This window comes from Pteropus alecto, unplaced genomic scaffold (assembly GCF_000325575.1).
Source record: "Pteropus alecto unplaced genomic scaffold, ASM32557v1 scaffold7, whole genome shotgun sequence".
NCBI classification, from domain to species: Eukaryota; Metazoa; Chordata; class Mammalia; order Chiroptera; family Pteropodidae; genus Pteropus; species Pteropus alecto.
The window spans coordinates 31,385,455-31,404,349 of NW_006494614.1; the positions used below are offsets into that span (position 1 = coordinate 31,385,455).

An 18,895-nucleotide genomic window follows, 5' to 3' on the forward strand; every position below is an offset into this window, starting at 1 on the left:
TCCACATTCTTGTTGACTAATTATTGTGATGGTTTCTCAAATGATATTTGTAATTACAGTTTCTCTTTTTCTTTTCCTCATGTATTTTGCGCATTGCTTCTAAAATAATCTCTGAGAAATAGCATTCTTAGGCTCATGTTCTAAGTTCTTTAGAGATTCCCTTCTCCCCATTGAAAAGGAAACTTCAACCCTGGTATTCAAGGCCTTCTACACTTGGTCTTTTTTTTTTTTTTTACCTTTTCTGTCTTAACTCTATTTTCCTACTTCATTCTGCTAAAGTTCTACCAAACTAAATTGCTTTTTGTTCCCTATTTACATGTCCTGCCTCTTTAGCTACATAGTAGTTTATCTATACTTATGTACATTTCTATTTCTGCATTGCTCTGAAGTTACAACAAGATGATGGGAAAGGGCTTAAAACATTAAAGCTTTTTTAATTGGAAGGCATTGGAAGCAACAGAAACCACAGTAGGATTAATAGTATTGGTAATATATTACTTTCCACCAAGTCATTATTCAAATATCAGAGTTACTTTTATTCATCCTCAAAATAGACTGTAATTTTTCTTCATCTAGTTGTCACTGTTTATAATTATATATTTTTCGTAAACATTTTCCCATTATCTGCTTCCCGAAATACAAGCTTTCGGAGGTAGTGACCATGTCTCTCTTGTTCATCACTGTATCCTCAGCACTTGGTGCCTAGTGAGTAGGTGCTCAGTAAATAATGGTGAAATGAATAATGAATCAGCGTGAAAAAGTAATAATATGTTACTTTTAGTTATTTGGTATGGTCAAGTGACTTTTACATTTGTTCACATATTTGGCCCTAATGAAGGTCCCAAATATTTTCTTCAGGAAGACACAAATAGCTTGATGAGACTATATGTATACCCTTTAAACTTTCATTTTGTACAATGCTAGCCGTTATTATTTCACTAGCTATCATTAATTTTAAGGGAATGTGAGACTGTTATCACCTTTAAGTCTTCGTGAAATTGCTTCTGTGTTCGATTCAGTTAGTGCTCATTTCACATATTTGATTGTCGTTGGAGAGACATCGGATAGTCTGATATAATTTTAGAGTAAGTGTTAAGAGAGAGAACAATTAATGGTAGTATTAATTGAAGACCAACCAAAATTATATTTCAGATATTATATTTTACTCGTCCTCTTCAAGATACTTTTATTTCCCAATAGTTTTATAAAGCTGCCTACAAAATATTCTTTGCTACTCTGATGCTCATGGTCACATTTTAGTATTACGCAATGCTGGAAATCGATTGGTTATTCTTCCTATTGATCTAGGACACACCCAATGACATTTAGAAGGACAAGGCTAGAACCCATTCTAAAGGGTCACACTTTTTCTTGCACAACTAGTTAAGAGAAAAGATGGACAGAACAAAAAGGAAGGCAGTCCTTCTGTGAGCAGTAATGGGAAAATGCCTTCTGGCCTCAACATTAAGTAGATACATGTGATGAGACCATAAAATAATATGATTTATTCTGGGCTTGGTCCTGAGGTGAATTTGGGACTTAACCTATTGAGATTTAATGAACTCTCCCTGGGCTCTAAGTATTTTTGAGTAAATGATAATTCCCCACGTAGCTCTTGAGGACAGCTGTGGTGAGGTGGAAGTACCTCTGATACTGTGTTCTGTCTACATTCTGCCTTGAGCTTGGAATAAGTGACTTAACCTCTTTGAACCTTGGAAATCCCAGCAGTGATGCCTGTAGTATGGAGGATTTGGAGCAGCAAGGCATGCAACAAGGTCTCTGTGTATTAATGCTCAGACTGTAACAATTATTTACGAATCAATCTAACACTTAAAAATATGGCCTAAGTACAAGTAAGTCCAGAGCACCTGGCTCCTGACCAGTTCTCAGTAGTGTTATCTAAGTGAATGTCTGACTGACGGACGGACTGACTGACTTACCCTGGGCTCCACAGGAGTTAACTGCCTTCTCTTTAATAAACAACTTTTTTCTTAAAGATTAAAATATGTGTTTAGTTTAAATATTTGATTGGGCCCAATCTGAATAATTAAAGATACTAATCCTTCAAAACATATTTAGTATATGTAACATATACTAAAGAATATGTTACATATTTCATTTTTAATACTTATGATTACATGCATTATAAACAACAAAGAAAGTGTTTTAAGTTAATCACATGGTTGTACAAGAGTGTCCCAGTCAAAGATATTATGAGATTGATATTCCAAAGTTATACTGGTCAGTTATTATATAACTTATCAAGTATTGTCAGGGGCAATATTGAGAATATTTCATTTTTACAATTTTATTTTCCATAGTTGTGTTTGTGTTTCAGAATTCACTGAGCTTGCCTAAGAACATTTTAATTGCTGTAGTCACAGGTTATCTCATGTAACTCTGCTGATTTCATTATTTTTATGCTAACAGAAAAGGCCTTAAGTCAGCAGAACTAATTTATAATGTTAATTTCTCTTTTTAAATTTCATATCATTTCCTCTTATTTTTTAAGAAACCCCTATGACATCAGACTCATCAAACTTAAATAATGTCTGAGATTTGTGACAGAACAATCAGTACAACAGCATATATCTAATTGTCTGAAGTAATTTCTATTTTTAGAGATAGTGAGTGTGGCCCTAAATTGGTTCCTTTAATTCTCTGAATCTTCTCCTATTTCTTTCCATCAAACATAGGTCATGGGAATAGTCATCTAGTTTATGTTTAGATTGCTGCTTGTTCACTTATTTCTTTTTTTAGTATTTTAAAGCTTTTTTACAGTTTCCCTCCTACTGTTTTGTTTGGCAGCGGCTTTCTAACTAAATCAGCTAAAGAAAAGTTCCATGGTAGCAGGGTGCCATATAAAACAGGATCCCACACCTATAATCTAAATGGCCAGAGATGATAAAGTACTTGCCATTTAAGAAAAATGTTCTTTACAACTTATCTAGAAAAAGGTTTCCTTAGAGTGACTTATAAGAACATTTGAAATAAGTCCAGATACCCCTCACTTCAAGGAAATGAACAACAGTAACAAGAGAAAGAAAACATGTTTATAAAAATAGGTTTACTGCAACTTTGGAATGTGGCTCTCAGTAGTAAGCTATTTAAATTATTATAAATACAGCAATTTTTAAAAGTAAACTAGAGTTTTACATTCATCCTTAATTTAGCCATTTGGTTTTAAAATATTTTCATTCACATGAGTTATCATAAAGTGATCATAAAATAATAATACAGTAAATGCACACAACACTGTATGTTTGTGTGTGTCATATGCAAAGTCTTAGTTATAAATATTTGCTCCCTGTTTAATTAATTTTTAACTGTTGGAATGGGTGGATCACAAATCTTGACATGTCAGCAAGGGCCAGAAATAGATTTACTCTATAAAAGTAGAAAGTAATATACATAAAAGACTGTAACAACTATTTACAAATCAGCCTAACACTTAAAAATATGGCCTAAGTACAATGTAAGCAAGAAGGAATGTGTAAACTTTTTCCTACTCTCCTTTTACTGTGTGTTGCAATTAATTCTTTATTGGTAATGAAAACAAATTTTACTGGATTGAAGTTTAAGATTCAGATTTACATTGATGACATGCAGGAGGCTATAGTTTCTGCTACTGAGTCCCCTCCTGGCTTCTATTCCTGGCTCTGTTCTTTTTGAGGGGGATGGGTGTGTGAAGAGGCAAGGAAGGGGGTAATTTAGCGGAAATGTTGATTTAGAGTGTGTGTGTGTATGTGTGTGTGCGCTCATGCTCGCCGTATGTGGGGGAAAGAGAGCACACATGGGAGAGAGTGAGGCTGTGTGCACAGATGCATAGAGTCTCCATATTCTTTTGCTTAAGAGGCACAATTAACTGGCAGGGTAATTTTATCATCTGAGAAGTGTTCCAGTGTGAGTCTTATTCATTATACTCCAGATGAGTTGGCCCCTGCCATCTCTCTGAAGAGGATCCTGGTGAAATTTACCAAGACCCCAGTTCCCATTTCATGGAGTTATAGAAGTCCTTTTATTTAGATGGGTTGAGGAGAAGGAGAGTGGGCTAAAAAGGGAGCAAGATTTAACCCCAACTCTCTGCAAAGGAGACTGATTATGCTCAATTCTCTGTTTAGTATACTTTTTTTACTACACACTAAGATGAATTGACTCCTTCTTAATCCCTGTTCTATTTGGTAACCTTAAACCTTGCATTTGCTATTTCTTTAATAGAGTTGGATCTGTTTAATTATCACAGTTAGCATTAGGAACTAGACAATTCAAATCACCCAAACTAGTCATTGGCGAAATCTCCATTTCCTTCTTTTTTTCTCCTAAATCAGTAGTCCAGGAACACATGCTAGCTTTGCTTCATTTAAAAAAAAAAAAAGTTAAAGGAGTCGAAGGATATATATATTTTTTAGCAGCAGTCTCTGAATATACTAGGCTTGTTTCATTTTTTAACTTATTTGAGAATGTTGAATTTCTTACATGTCAATTAATTTTTGTGTGTTCAATATTTTGTCTCAAAGAACTGAAGACTCTAAGTTCTTTAGTTAATGACCTCAGACGGTTATTGAAAGTTAAATGGGCATAAAATTGTTCTATGAGAGCTATATACACATAGAAAAAATAGTTAACTCCTCAGAAAATAGAAAGTAAGCATACAGTATTTTCTACCTCATTGTGTTCCCAGCATTTAATGACATGAACCATAGACTCTTCAAATTGCTTCTGTAAGTCTAATGATTTTTTTTCATTGACTGTGTAGCTTGTGGCAAATATTCTAGCTGTTTGTTTTTGTAAATGCATGTGTACATGTGTATTCAAATATGTGCCATTGTCATATATTCTGGAGTGCTAGTAAAATTAATGCTGGTCTTTTTGATTATTTGCATAACAAATAACTCAAAAATGTTGTGGCTTAATAACAATATTTGTGCTTATGGTTTCTGTGCATCAAGAATTCAAAAATTTCTCAGTTGGATACCTCTGGCTAGAGGTTTCTCAGAGATGGTGGTTACAGCTAGAAAATCAGGGGCTAGGAGTCTGGGGATACTGGGGGCTGACTGGGCACCTCTTTTTCTTCATGCGTTCTCAGAGCCTCTCCACATGGTCTCTTTGTATGGGATAGTTCGGACTTCCTCACAGCATGGCAGCCTTAGATAAAAAAGGTGACTCTAATCTGCCAAAGCGAGTATTCCAAAAGATAGGCAAAAGTGGTATGCCTTTTATTACCAAGGCTTTTAAATCTTATAACATTACTTTTCCATAATCTTTTAGTTGAGCCTGTTACAGAGACACCAGTTTCAAAGAGAGGGGATAGCATTTTAAAAGAGCACATGGGAGAAGAAATATCATTAGAGCCATTTTTATAATTTGTGACATGTTTTTAAAATGGCCTAGTGATCTAGTTATATGTTTTTCTTACTAATAATTAAAGAATAAATACAGTCAATAGAAAAGCAGATTCTGCATTTTGAAATCCCCCAATTCCCTCCCCCACCCCAAAGAGATATTTTGACACTGTCAGGGCTGCTAATACTTATTCCTACTCACTCTCTTTATAAGATTTTCTTGCCTCAAATTAGATTCAGGTTAGTATTTGAGGGAGAGGTGTGTTGCCTAGACAAATTGAGAGATGAGGGGGAGAAAGCTGCATCCACATCCCTCTTCAGATCTTTCTCATCCTCATCTCTGGTTAAGGCAGAAAAGGGGGCACAAAGCTGGTGAAACATTCATAGGCATTTGCTTTCATAACCACTTCTACTCTGGAGTAAAGCCAGCTTTTCCCTGAATACTAGTTTCTATACATGTAGCCTAACTTAGAAAGGAGGTTACAGGAGGGGAGAATCACCTCCTACTAGAAGATGTGAATGGAAGGAAGAAGAAAAAGTCAGAAAGCAAAAGTAAAAGTTAGAGCTTGTAGTTTCCCTCCGTAGCCCCAAATCCTTGCCATCCAACTCTGAAAATAGAGAGCCCACACAGCTGCTGGAATTACTGCCTTCACTGTAGAATATGTTATTTCTATATCCCCTTGAAACTGTCCCTTCCAAGTTTAGACCTGCTCAGCAGAGTCCCAACTTCTGGACTAATACCTTTTCAGAGAGTCTGTTGTAACTATTTGGCATGCCTGGCATGTACACATGATTCAGTTCAAAGTGTTAAATATTTAGGTAATGCCTACTTTTGAAAGAGTAAAGAGCAGGAAGGTTTTTTATTTAGGGCAACTGTCAGCATACTCCAGAAATGAAAAGCAGCAATAGCAATTAGATTTTTGTTGCTTTTTTATTAGCACAAAACACCCTGCATTATTCTAAGTTTCTATATTAAAACGTTCCTCTAAATTTGCAGTCTAATTTTTCTCCTTTTAAATTAAAATAATCGCATGCATTCTGAATACGGTACTAGGCATTCTGCAAAGTGGCAATGAATTTTGATGTATATCCTATACTAGTGTTGCTTGTATAATAGTGAATATTACTTATGATTGCTTTAAACATGGTGGCGAAGTAACTTCTAGCATTCCTTTGATAAGTGGGTGGGAGTTTGCTCAGTCCTTTTCTGTTTTTAAGAAGTGATTAACTAGAATGTGATATTTTAAAGTTGTCTCATTTGTACCATTATATTGTTGCTATTGTTATCACTTGAAGCAAGCAAATTTTTAAAACACCTTATCTCTTACAGAAAAGAACGTGAAAATATGATAATTTTTATTAGATAGTGGACACTACTTTTTATTCTTTTTTTAACTTGTTTAAGGTTATGCTTTGCAATAAAATTGGGAAAAGTATGAGTTGCTAATATTGTACATATTACTCAGCATTTATTATATAGCTAATTTATTATATAGCTAAGATGTTTCATTATGGTCTTTTGCAGAGCAAATGCAGAACATAAATAGGAGCAACAGTGCCAGCGATTTTACTGGTTAGATTTTAAAATTTTTCATACTGAAGGTATAATTCAATATTTTTTTGGATGTTTTTTCCTCATGAGGCCAAAATTCATGATTATACTTAAAGATTTATTATGCTCAGCAGGCACTGCTTTTCTAATTAGTTAATTTGATCAATGTTTTGATTAACAAATTGGGTTTTTTGGTTCTTAGGTTTATAAGAGGGACCATAGAAAAATGTTAAAGTAAAACATTTTACCTCACTTTTTATTATATTGAGTTTGTTGTTTGTCAAATTTTCTCTAAGTTTTCCCCATGAAAGAAACTTTTAAAGCCATTCGATCACATTAAAATTCAATTTTTGTGTCTGATTAAAATTACCTTAAAATTTGGTCGTCTTAGAACTATCTGTATGCATTGACAGCTGAAAGATCTGTACATAATATAATTGCATAAAAGCGGAATAGAGGTATAATTTGATACAGAAAGAATTGAATCTAATTTTTTAATGGTCTATTCCACATTACTCTGATTAGTTTGTTGATAAACATTGTCAATGTTATTTTAGTGTAAACTTATTCCATTGTTATGACTTCTGACTAAGCCACTTAAGTGCAGTCTCTTTAAGGGAAGCAGAGTCTGCACCCTGGACTAGACTGGAAGGAACTAAAGTACTTCCCCCGTGCTCCAGTTATGGCTCTCACATGGAGAATCACAGCCATTAGTGAAAACTAGATTTAAAGCTCAAAGTGTTAAGAAATTAAATGGGAACCGGTTTACTCACCAGTTTTAATTACGTGACAAGTAGCACTTGTTTTCAGGAATTCATGATCCTTGTACACTGAGCACTGGAAATGAAAATATCATACCAAATATTTGTAAATAGTTAGATTCTGATTCTAAAGACACATTTTATTGATGTGTTTATAAAGAATTATGCTTTCTAGTTAATTATTTTTAATAAACAAGTAATTTTTTTCTAATTTTTTAGACACACATTAATATAAAGTTGCCTGTTTAAACTCTTGGAAAGTTCTCTAGGAGTAATATGTAGTAAACACAGAGAATTAGATAAATATGAATGTTAAGATATATTTCAAAATTCACATTAAACAATAGATTTTTTTCAAAACTTAGACATTGAGATATATATGTTAATGTTTCACTTCTTCCACATTTGATAAAATTAAAAAATCCTAAATTATATCTTTTCATTTAGAGTATACTTGTAAGTAGAAAACACACTTTATATTTTATTTTGTTATACTTCTAAAATTTTATCCACATTTATTTATCTTGACTATTCAATTTATAGAATTAAAAGCTGATTAGAATTATAATTTTTTAGAATAATAACATTTTGTAACATCTGAGTTTTAGATATTTGTTCATTGTTAATATGTAGAACATTCTTTGAAGAATTGTTAATTTCATAAATGTCATGGACAACTTCAAATTTGTAATTGCAGACATTCATAGGTTATATTTTAATTGTTTTAGGTACCCACATTCATGTTTGCCTTTTAAAATACATAATTAAGTACTCTGAAATATCAACATGTTGAAGCAAATTCATGCTAATAACTTTAGAACATGAATACTACTTTGGACCCTCTTATACTGCTCTGATGTGGGATCCATTAATAAATTATGACACTATTCTTAGTCAAGGCTGATGCATTTAATATGGAGTTCAGCTTATAATATGCAGTAATAAATGTATTGTAACTCCAGGTCCTACAGGTTGCAGGTTTCCAGAGCTTTTAGTAACATTATTACATTAATTGTTTAGTTTTAACAACATATACATTTTCTGATGGAACAAGGGGAAATCTAAGACCTGAGTTATTCATCATTTGATTTGGCAAAGTCATTTTTATCTCTCTGTGCATTGGATCCTTTCCATTTATTCATTTACCCATCCCTTGCTTTTATTGTGTCTCTATTAAAAACTGCATTGAGTTCTTTGTTGGACTCAAAAATTGAATAACATGTAGTTGCTAACAATAACCATAATATCTATATAATAAGGCAATTGTAAAGTGGAAAATGGAACTGAAAGCACTAAAAAAGTTAAAACTCATACAAGAGTTTTAAAATGAAGTGAATATCTGTAAATGAGTTATAATAAAATTGAACCTAGTAACCAGAAGATATTAAGCAGTTTGTCATTGGTCACTCTGGCCAGACTTTCAAAGTTCTGTCTTTACTTCTCTTCTCAGCCTTTTGGCTAAGATCAAGTATAAAGTTTGTCTTCTTTACTATTTACTAAAACAGACATCCCTAGATCCATATGATGGCCAAATTATTATAGTTTGATCATACAAGCTTTTGTAGTGATGGCGTTGCTAGTCATGGTATTAAGGCCTTTTTTTGTTTACAGCCCTTTCTTATCGCCACTTGTTTTACTGGTAGTGAGATAGTCTCCCTCAAACAACCCAGGCTTACCCTCTCTTCTCATCACAGATATTCACTGTGGGCAGAGGTGGCTAACAGAAGGAAGTGTAAATTTAGAAGGGAAACTCTGTTTATAGTCAGTATAGAATGAGTACAATTAGATACAGTATTTTAACAATCACTTCTGCTTCCATGCATGGGAAATAACAATGTCAACAGTGTTAATATCAAACAGAAAGACATGATATATGAGCGGCAGCACAGTTGAATGGAAAGAAAATTATACTGGGAGCTTTGAGACTTCTTGCCCCTATTTCAGAGTGATGTTGAGAACATGATTGTTTTGACATGGGAAGACCAGGAGGGTGGTCACAAAAGGCATTGACCTGAACAAAGAATAACTAATGCATATTCGTTATGTTTGTCTTAGTGAAGTGGGAAATGTTATTGAGTAAAATGACTTTGGTTTCTCTGTCTGGAACTTTGGTCTCCCAGTTTATAGCCCACAAATCCATTGGGTAGATTGGGTTGATTCCATAATTTAAAAATGAGTATTTGTAGACATTAATACATTGCGATTAAAATATCTTGTCTGAATTTATAGTAAAAGAGTAGGGATCATATGCTACTTGGTTTGGTCACTCTTGAGAAGCATGTGTGTTCCATCGACAGAAGGCAGTACAAAAGTCCTTAGAGCACAAAGGTAATGTTGAATAAGGAAGTACTACAGGAAATTATACACCAGACCAAATTAGTTTTAAGGCTTCTGGACTTAAGAAGTTTTGTGAGTATGGTGTCAGACCATTTTAGCAGTGGCAGCCAAGACAGGGTATTGGGTAGGAAAAAAACTGGATGTTCAATTTTCCAGAGATTTCCTGTGTTTATTATTATAAGACTGTGATTTATTAAAACTGTCTTATTTCTTCAGGCAGACTAAGATTTTTCTCTGTGCTACTGAGGTTAAGATATATGGGGCTTGTGCAGAGAGTCTGTGAGTGAGACGGGGTTATAGTACCCAGGCTACAATGGTATTCATAGCTGGGGAGAACATTTTCACCCTGGGTTGTCAAGAAGAGCTCTGGTCTCATTTTTTCTCATTACTGAATTTATGAATGTATTACCTTTAAAAAGAGTTACTGCTCAAATTGAGTTTTGAATTATAGGGTCTGAAACCACATTATTTACATTTTTATAGTAATCGATGGCATGTGTTAAAGAAATTGCATGTTCTATATCTGTCTTTCCTGCTGCACTCCTGCACACAGAAAATATTACTATCAGTTATGTCTCATCTGGCTAGTGGAGATTGTAGGCAAATACCTTCTGACGTTTCCTGCTTATTTTAAAGATATATGAATGTTGTCCTGGGTGATGGTGGTGGTGGTGGGAAAACAAAACCAAAGATCCTTTAAGTATATTTTTAAACATTATTGAGCAAACTATATTAATGAGCAGGTAAAAAGGAGGGTTATAGTTCCACAAGTTTAAGTCTATTTCCTGAAAAAATTTTAAATGGCTTATTAAATAAATAGACAGTTGATTCATGAATAACACAGAGGTTAGGAGTGCCGACCCCCTGGGCACTTGAAAATCCATGTGTAACTTTTGACTCCTCTAAAACTTAACTAATGATAACTTACTGTTGACTGGAAGCCTTACAAATAACATAAACAATCAATTAACACATATTTCATATTAAATGTATTATATACTGTATTCTTCAAAAAAGTAAACTAGAGAAAAAATGTTATTAAGAAAATCATAAGGAAAAGAAAATACCTTTACAGTATTTATTTTTAAAAATCTGCATATAAGTGGACCCATGCATTTCGAACACATGTTATTCAAAGGTCAAATGTACTCAGAAATATGGATATACCAAGAATAAGCCAATCTGACCTCACTTTTTTCTTGATAGTACTTCTGGAGTGATAAGAGGAATACTAGAGACATCATAAATCTTTATTTCAGAGAAATACTTAGTTATTGTTATGATATTGCTAAGAGCAAGATAGGAAATTCCACCAAAGCAGATATTTTCCAAACATTATTTATTTATTTTATCCATAGAACTTTTTTCACCCTGGATAAAACTTTATTTAGAACCTTAATGTATGCTACAGATAGAAAAATTACCATAAAATATTCATATAGATCTCTCCCAAGTCCCTGAGAGGGGCCCTAGCAATGTGCTCACTGGGACGTTTTAGTAAAATTTACAAAAGTTAGATATTTTTCTATTTTTTCTAACAATGTTCTCTTCCAAATTGTGATCCTTTCAGACCCACAAAACTGGGATTCACCTCCAAATAAAAATAAAATGATGAGACTTCCTTATGGAAGCAAGGGTGGTGGCCTCCCTGGGTTTAAGGAGGCACTGAATTGGCCTTCCTAAACCTAGTGGTAGCCTTTATGTCTGAATCCACTATGATTCCAATTCACATTGATATCTAGCATTTCTTGGGAAGTTTTGGGAACTACAGATCCCTTGGGCCTGTAGCAGAACAAAATCAGAATCTGTACAGGTGGGCTCAAGAAATCTATATTTTTTCTTGTTTTTAAGTACGTCAGTTTTGATGATGTATGCAGATTGAGAGACACTGGGTTAAATGATAAAATTTGCTCCCCGCCCCTCACCCCAAAAAACCTATTCAACCCGAGGGTGAGATCTCTTCAGGAACTCTTTCTTTGACATTGTGATTCACAAAACCGTTCGTTAGCAGTGACTAAGATGAAGATATGGACACCAGATAGAAGATACAGAGGACATGTTTATCAAGGAGGTATTAGAAAATGTGCTTTACGGTCTGATAGACTTGGGTCCCCTCCCAGCTCTCCTAGTCACTAGCTGGGTAATTCTCCTCATCCTTAATATTTCTGTCTAGTTCTTCTACAGAAACTCTCTCTTTCACTGGGCTTTAAAAATGTTTAAAGAAATAATGTACATAAAGAACTCAATACATATAAACAATGTATAGACTGACATAAAGTAATTATTTGCTTTTATCATTATCACTATCATTAGTAACAATCAAATCTTAGAAGAATCAGTGGAGAAAAATAACCATGATTCAAAGTGGATTAAATGTAAAAAGAATTTAAGCTAGAATAAATGGCAAGGAGGAGAAATTTCATTTTAATTCAACAACCATTTATTAAGTGCGCCTTTTATGCAGAGTCCTCAAGGAGCTAATAGTTTAGTCAGGGAGAGAGACACGAAAATCAAAATAAATTATACAAAATTTGATAAGAGCAATGATAGAAGTAAAATAACTTTACTTCCTCTTTGATGCTTCAGAAGTACTGTCAAGTTTTAACCTTGTTGCCTCTCAAGGTACCTCAGCACAAACATTTGAACTAAGGAATATGCAGTTTTCTAAGGAACATGCTTTAGGTGTGGCCCAGTCCCCTTCCTCTTCAAGGATCTGTGTCTTCGGTAAGGTGCAAGATTTGGTCTAGACACTGAGGTCATTCAGTTTTGAGAGTAGCTGTCCAGCACCTGTGTCTCATCAGTTCAACTGCTGTTCCGTTGCTAACTGCTAATATTTGGACAGTTTAGGGCCATCTCTCTCTCTGGCTGAGAACTGGTAATCACTAGGGGACATGGGCCAGCCACTTATGGGGAACTTCAGGTTCTTACAGTATCCATTTGGAGAACTCTCATTAAGAAAAAAAGAATATATAATACCATGTACAAAATTAAATAGGAATGTTAATATTGAATGAGAAAAAAACTCATGAAAGTGTAAAAGTTTTAAAGTTATCACCTTTCACATATATCTCAAAATTAAAGTACTTTAAAAATTCAGTTACATGTCTGAGGTTACTTTGTAATACTACCTTTTTTATTGTGGTAATAAAACTTAATGAGATCTACCCTTTACACAAATTTTTAAGTGTTTAATACAGTAGTATTAATAACAGGCAGAATGTTGTATAGCAGATCTAGAACTTAATCATCTTATGTAACTGAAACTGTACCCACTGAATAACAATTCACCATTCCCCCCTTCCCGCCATTTTCTCACAACCACCATTCTCCTCTCTGCTTTTATGTGTTTGAGTATTTCAAATACCTCGTATAACTGGAATCATGCAGTATCTGTCCGTCGTGACTGGTTTATATCACTTACTGTAATGTACTCAAGGTGAATCCATGTTGTATATAGCAGTGTTTCCCTTTTCAAGGCTGAATAATATTTTATTGTATGTATATGCCACATTTTCTTTATCTGTTCATTCATCCATGGACATTTAGATTGTTTCTATATTTCAGAAATGTGAATAATGCTGCAATAAACACGGGAATCCATGGATAAATACCGAGAAGTGATATTCCTAGAACATATGGTATTATTATTTTTCATTTTTTGAGAAACCTCCATACTGTTTTCTATAGAGACTGCACCATTTTACACTCCTACCTACAGTGTACAAGAGTTCAATGTTCTCTATATCATTGCCAACACTTACCTTTTGTGTTTTTATAATTGCCATCCTAATGGGTCTTAGGTGATATGTCATTGTTGTTCTAATTTGCATCTCATTGATAGTTAGTGATGTTAAGCATCTTTTCATTTAGTGATTGGCCATCTGTATGTCTTTGGAGATATGTGTATTCAAGTTATTGGCCCATTTTTTAATTTGGTTGTTGTTATTATTATTTACCTATTGAATTGTAGGTATTCCTTATATATTTTGAATATTAACTCATCGGATATATGATTTGCAGATATTTTCTCTCAGTCCTTAATTTGCCTTTTCACTCTGTTAATTGTTCCCTTTGATGTGCAGAAGCTTTTTAGTTTGGTGTAGTCCCACTTGTCTGTCTGTTTTTTCTTTTGTTGATGCCTTTTGGTGTCATATCCAAGGAATTGTTACCAATATTAATGTTATGAAGCTTTTTGCTTATGTTGTCCTCTAACAGTTTTACAGTTCCAGGTCTTATGTTACAGTCTTTAATCCATTTTGAATTGATTTTTATATATAGTATGATATGAGGATTTGATTTCATTCTTTGCATATGAATCTCTAGTTTCCTGAGCACACTTTGTTCATGAAATACTCCCAGTTTCCCAGATTGTATATTCTTTCCATTCTTGTCAAAGATAAATTGAGCCTATAAGCATTTGTTTATTTCCAGGCTCTCTATTCTATTCCATTGGTCTATATGTCAGTCTTTACTCCAGTACCATACTGTTTTAACTACTGTAGTTTTGTAATATATTTTGAAATCAAGAATTCTGATATCTCCAGCTTTATTCTTCTTTCTCAAGGTTGGTTAGGCTATTTGGGCTCCTTAGTAATGCCTTATAAATTTAAGGATTTTTTTTTTCTATTTCTGTAAAAAATGCCGTTGGGGTTTTGATAGGGATTGCATTGAATTTGTAGATTGCTTTGGGTAGTATAGACATTTTCACAGTATTAAGTCTTCCAGCTCGTGAACATGAGTTGTCGTTCTGTTTATTTGTATCTTTAATTTCTTTCTTCAGTGTTTTATAGTTTTCAGTGTACAATTCTTTTACCTCCTTGGTTAAGCTTGTTACTAAGTTTTTTATTCTTTTTCATGCTATTATAAATTAGATTGTTTTCTTAATTTCTTTTTTGGATAGTTTATTGTTGGTGTATAGAAATGCAACTGATATTTATATATATGTTGATTTTGTATACTGCAACTTAACTGAGTTTGTTTATTAGTTCTAAGAGATTTTTTGTAGAATCTTTAGGGGTTCCTTTGTATAATATCATACCATTTGTGAACAGAGGTAATTTTACTTTTTTCTTTTCAGTTTGAATGCCTTTATTTCTTTTTCTTTCCTAATTGCTCTGGATAGGGCTTTCAATACTATGTTGAGAAGAATTGGCAAGAGTGGGCATCCTTATCTTATTCTTGACCTTAGAGGAAATATTTTTTCACTGTCGAGTATGATATTAGCTGTGAGCTTTCCATATATGGCCTTTATTATGTTGAGGTAATTTTATTATGTTTTTAGAGAGTCCTATCTATTTGAGTTTTTATCATGAAAGGGTATTAATTTTGTCAAATGCTTTTTGACAAAGCATTTATTTGTCAAATTTTGACATTGAGGTGATCATGTGTTTTATTTTTATTCTGTCATTATGGGGTACCATATTAATTGGTTTTTATATACTTAATCTTTCTTGCCTCCCAGGGATAAATCTCACTTGGTCATGGTGTATGATCTTTTAAATCTACCATTGAATTTGGTTTGCTTGTATTTTGTTGGTGATAGTTGCATTTCTGTTCATCAGGAATATTGACCTTAGTTTTCTTTCACTCTAATGTCTTTTCTGTTTTTGGTGTCAGGGTTTTATAAGACCAGCTCTTAAATACTGGTCTTAAATAATGAGTTTGAAATGATTCTCTCCTATTCAGTTTTTTAGAAGGGTTTGAAGAAGGATTGGCATTAAGACTTCTATAAATGATTGGTAGAATTTACTAGTGAAGTCATCTGGTCTGGGGTTCTTTTTTTGTTCAGAATTTTTTGATTATTGATTCAACTTCCTTGCCAGTTATATCCCTTTTTTCTTTTTATCTTAATGTCTTTATTTTTTTCTAATTTATGACTGCATATTCTTTGTTTGCCCCTTTCTCATGACAGTGCTTTATAATATTTTCTACAGAGAGGCTAGAAAGATGAGTCAGTCTTTTCTTTTGCACCATTGATCAAGATTTTTAAATTATTGATAAATTAGGAAAGCATTTCATTTTAATAATCCATTGTTGGTAATGCCATGCTAAGATATACTACTTGGTGATGTGTACATTGTTTTAGAAGAATTACTTTAGGGGTTATATTGTTTTACATTGTTTTAGAAGAATTACTATAGTTTTGTGTCCTTTACAGTGAAAAATTTTGATGTGCTATTATCTGTGATTTTTATAAAAAATAAATATATAAATGTTGTACTTATAATTGTATATACTGTATATTGAATATATTTCTTATAAAAAAGGTTTTTATTTAATATGATATTGATGAAAACTGATTCATTCACTTACAATTTTACATATATAATGTTTGGAAGAATTTTCTATTGCTTCTGACTCTATAGCTTTTGAAACTTGTTTCTCCTCAAATATTTAAATACTTCTAGTACCAGGGATTGTAGACATAGTGAATATGGATTCTTGGCTTTCCCTAGAGTGACAGTTATAATAGAAGGTACAATTGTGAACTATATTTTATGTTATATATTTTAAATATATGAAATATTTATACTAACATTCTTGAAAAGTGCAGCAATCGTGAGCTCTCTGAAGTGGCAAAGTCTGTACCTGGATTCACACATAAAGAAATGTAGCAATGTAAAACAGATTAAATAGTATTTCACCTTTATGGTTGTTACTTGAAGACTATTATGAGAAACACAGCCCATAGATAAAGCAACACTTAATATAATTGCCTTTTTGTCTTCTTTTTTCACACTTCATTGCTCCAGAGCAGTAAAAACATCTTGCCACCAAAACATACCTCTTAAACCCTATGTTATCTCTCCTCAAATACATTATTATTTAGATTATTTAGAGTCTCTGGCCACCTTGTCCTCTTTTTTCTTAGCAGTTCTCAGCTTCCTCCTACTTAGTATACCATGCCAAGAAATCAGATGCATTTCTCTTATTGGAGGGCAGGGGAAGGATACAATTTGAGCTTTTTAGCAGTGACTGGCGTGAAAGAAGGAACAGCCAGTAATGCTCACTCATTGATGATCATATTGACTAGACCAGGACAAAGAAGACAAAAAGTAGAGTCGTATATTTAGGTTACAAGTCCAGTTATAAGGCAGGTAGTCAAGTTATATAACTGTACAGATATCACTTTATTGGTATCAATGTAAAGATTCAGTGTCCTGACGTTCATTTCTCACATGAATTTTAGATCTTACTCTAAACATTTGTCCCATTTAAAAACACAGTTCTAACTCAAACTTAATATTTCTACCCTGTCACACAGTACAATTATCTCAACTTCAACAGAACCACAAAGATGCATTGAGTAATTTCTGTGGTGGTGGAAAAAAACTCAACTCCTCTCACATTGTTTAGAATCTTGTTAGTTACTAATCTCTTGTTGAGTTAAAATAATAAATGTAGCAGTTTTGTGTATCATAAATGTGTATAAAAGGCTTTCATATAAAAATTATACTAAATGCAGCTCTGGAATTTAGAGACCTGTACAACCTGGAATTTTTGTAATTGCATTTGTTCTGGGAAAACAAAAACATGTTAATCAGTGATTAAATTTTAAATTAATAGAAGTAAATTCTTTAAAAAAATAGAATATAGAATAGCACCTCTGTTTCCTATGTACTTTCACCTAAAATAACTCATAAATATTTATTTTCCTTTATTGGATATCTCATAAAACATATAGTTGGAACTGAACAAAATTTAATCAATGACTATTCAGTTTTCTCTATCAGTTATTAGTTAGAAGAGAGGCAAAGGGTAATAAGTATTTTTACTTTATATTTTATTGAACTTGAAAATGAAAGAATTATATTACTTTAAAAATTAATTTATATAAAATATGTCACCCCAGAATTATCCAAAGAATTTTAATAAATAAGTTTGTTTTAAGTTTAGGCTTATTAAACCTTTTCTTTTAACAGTACATTAGAAAGTTCAATTTTTCATAGAAAAAATATATATGAATATCTAGTATTCCTTTATGAATATTTTTGAAAGGTGTTGATCTTTGTGAATAGTTTTGCTCCATTTAAACTCTGAATATTTTCCTCCAAAGAAAAACAGGCCTCCGAATTATGTACATTTGGCCTAGACAAGATTTAGTTAAATATTTGTCATTCTAGCTTAGGTTGTAAAGGAAAATGCTTCCTTATCTGTGTTCCATAGAATTTCCGATCACATGATATTTGTATTATATTTTTGTTACACACACAAACACATATATCTTTCCCCACTAGCCTGTGTATGTAATGTATGTAGATCACATCTGCTTTATTTTTCTCTGCCATAGTGTTGGGTATATAGTAAATGTATATAACATTGAAATAAATAAGTATTCAAATATTAAAATGAATTATAAAAATCAGTTCTTAAGTTCTTATGATATTTTAAAATTAATCTTTGTATCCCCCAATGATAAATATCACAGTCTATTTGCAAAATGTAATTGAAACTTCTAATATTTTCCCCTCTCAGTTTTATGAGAAACACTTTCTCATTGTTTATAGCTGCATACTCATATGCATTATCTTGAAACTCCACAATATCAGGGAATTTGGGTGAGTTGAGGACACATTGAAAGTCTAAATATTTAGGAGAGATTATAGTATTTAGATAAAGAAAAATGTTAGTAAGATGTCTACACATGTATAATGCAAAATGTCTAGATTTAATCACTCTATGATAGAGTTAGTAGCAAATGTAATAAAATCTCTTAACTATACACATTACATTCTAATCCTTGAGACTCTTTGCATGTCTTTAAGACTCTTGCATAGTTTTCACAAATATTTTGATGATTTGAATTCATATCAAAATATGGATGCCTAAGAAGTTACCATGGTATTGCCTGTTTCGTTGGCTAAACAGACATAGGTATTGCCATCCCCAGACTGTGGCCAGAT

General features: G+C 32.9%; 1 protein-coding gene across 3 annotated transcripts in view; it reads left to right on the forward strand.

Moving 5' to 3' along the window:
• The window catches only part of HMGCLL1 (3-hydroxymethyl-3-methylglutaryl-CoA lyase like 1), a 160,856-nt gene that overhangs the window by 40,571 nt on the left and 101,390 nt on the right, over positions 1–18,895 (forward strand). The gene's annotated exons all lie outside the window — the stretch shown is intronic.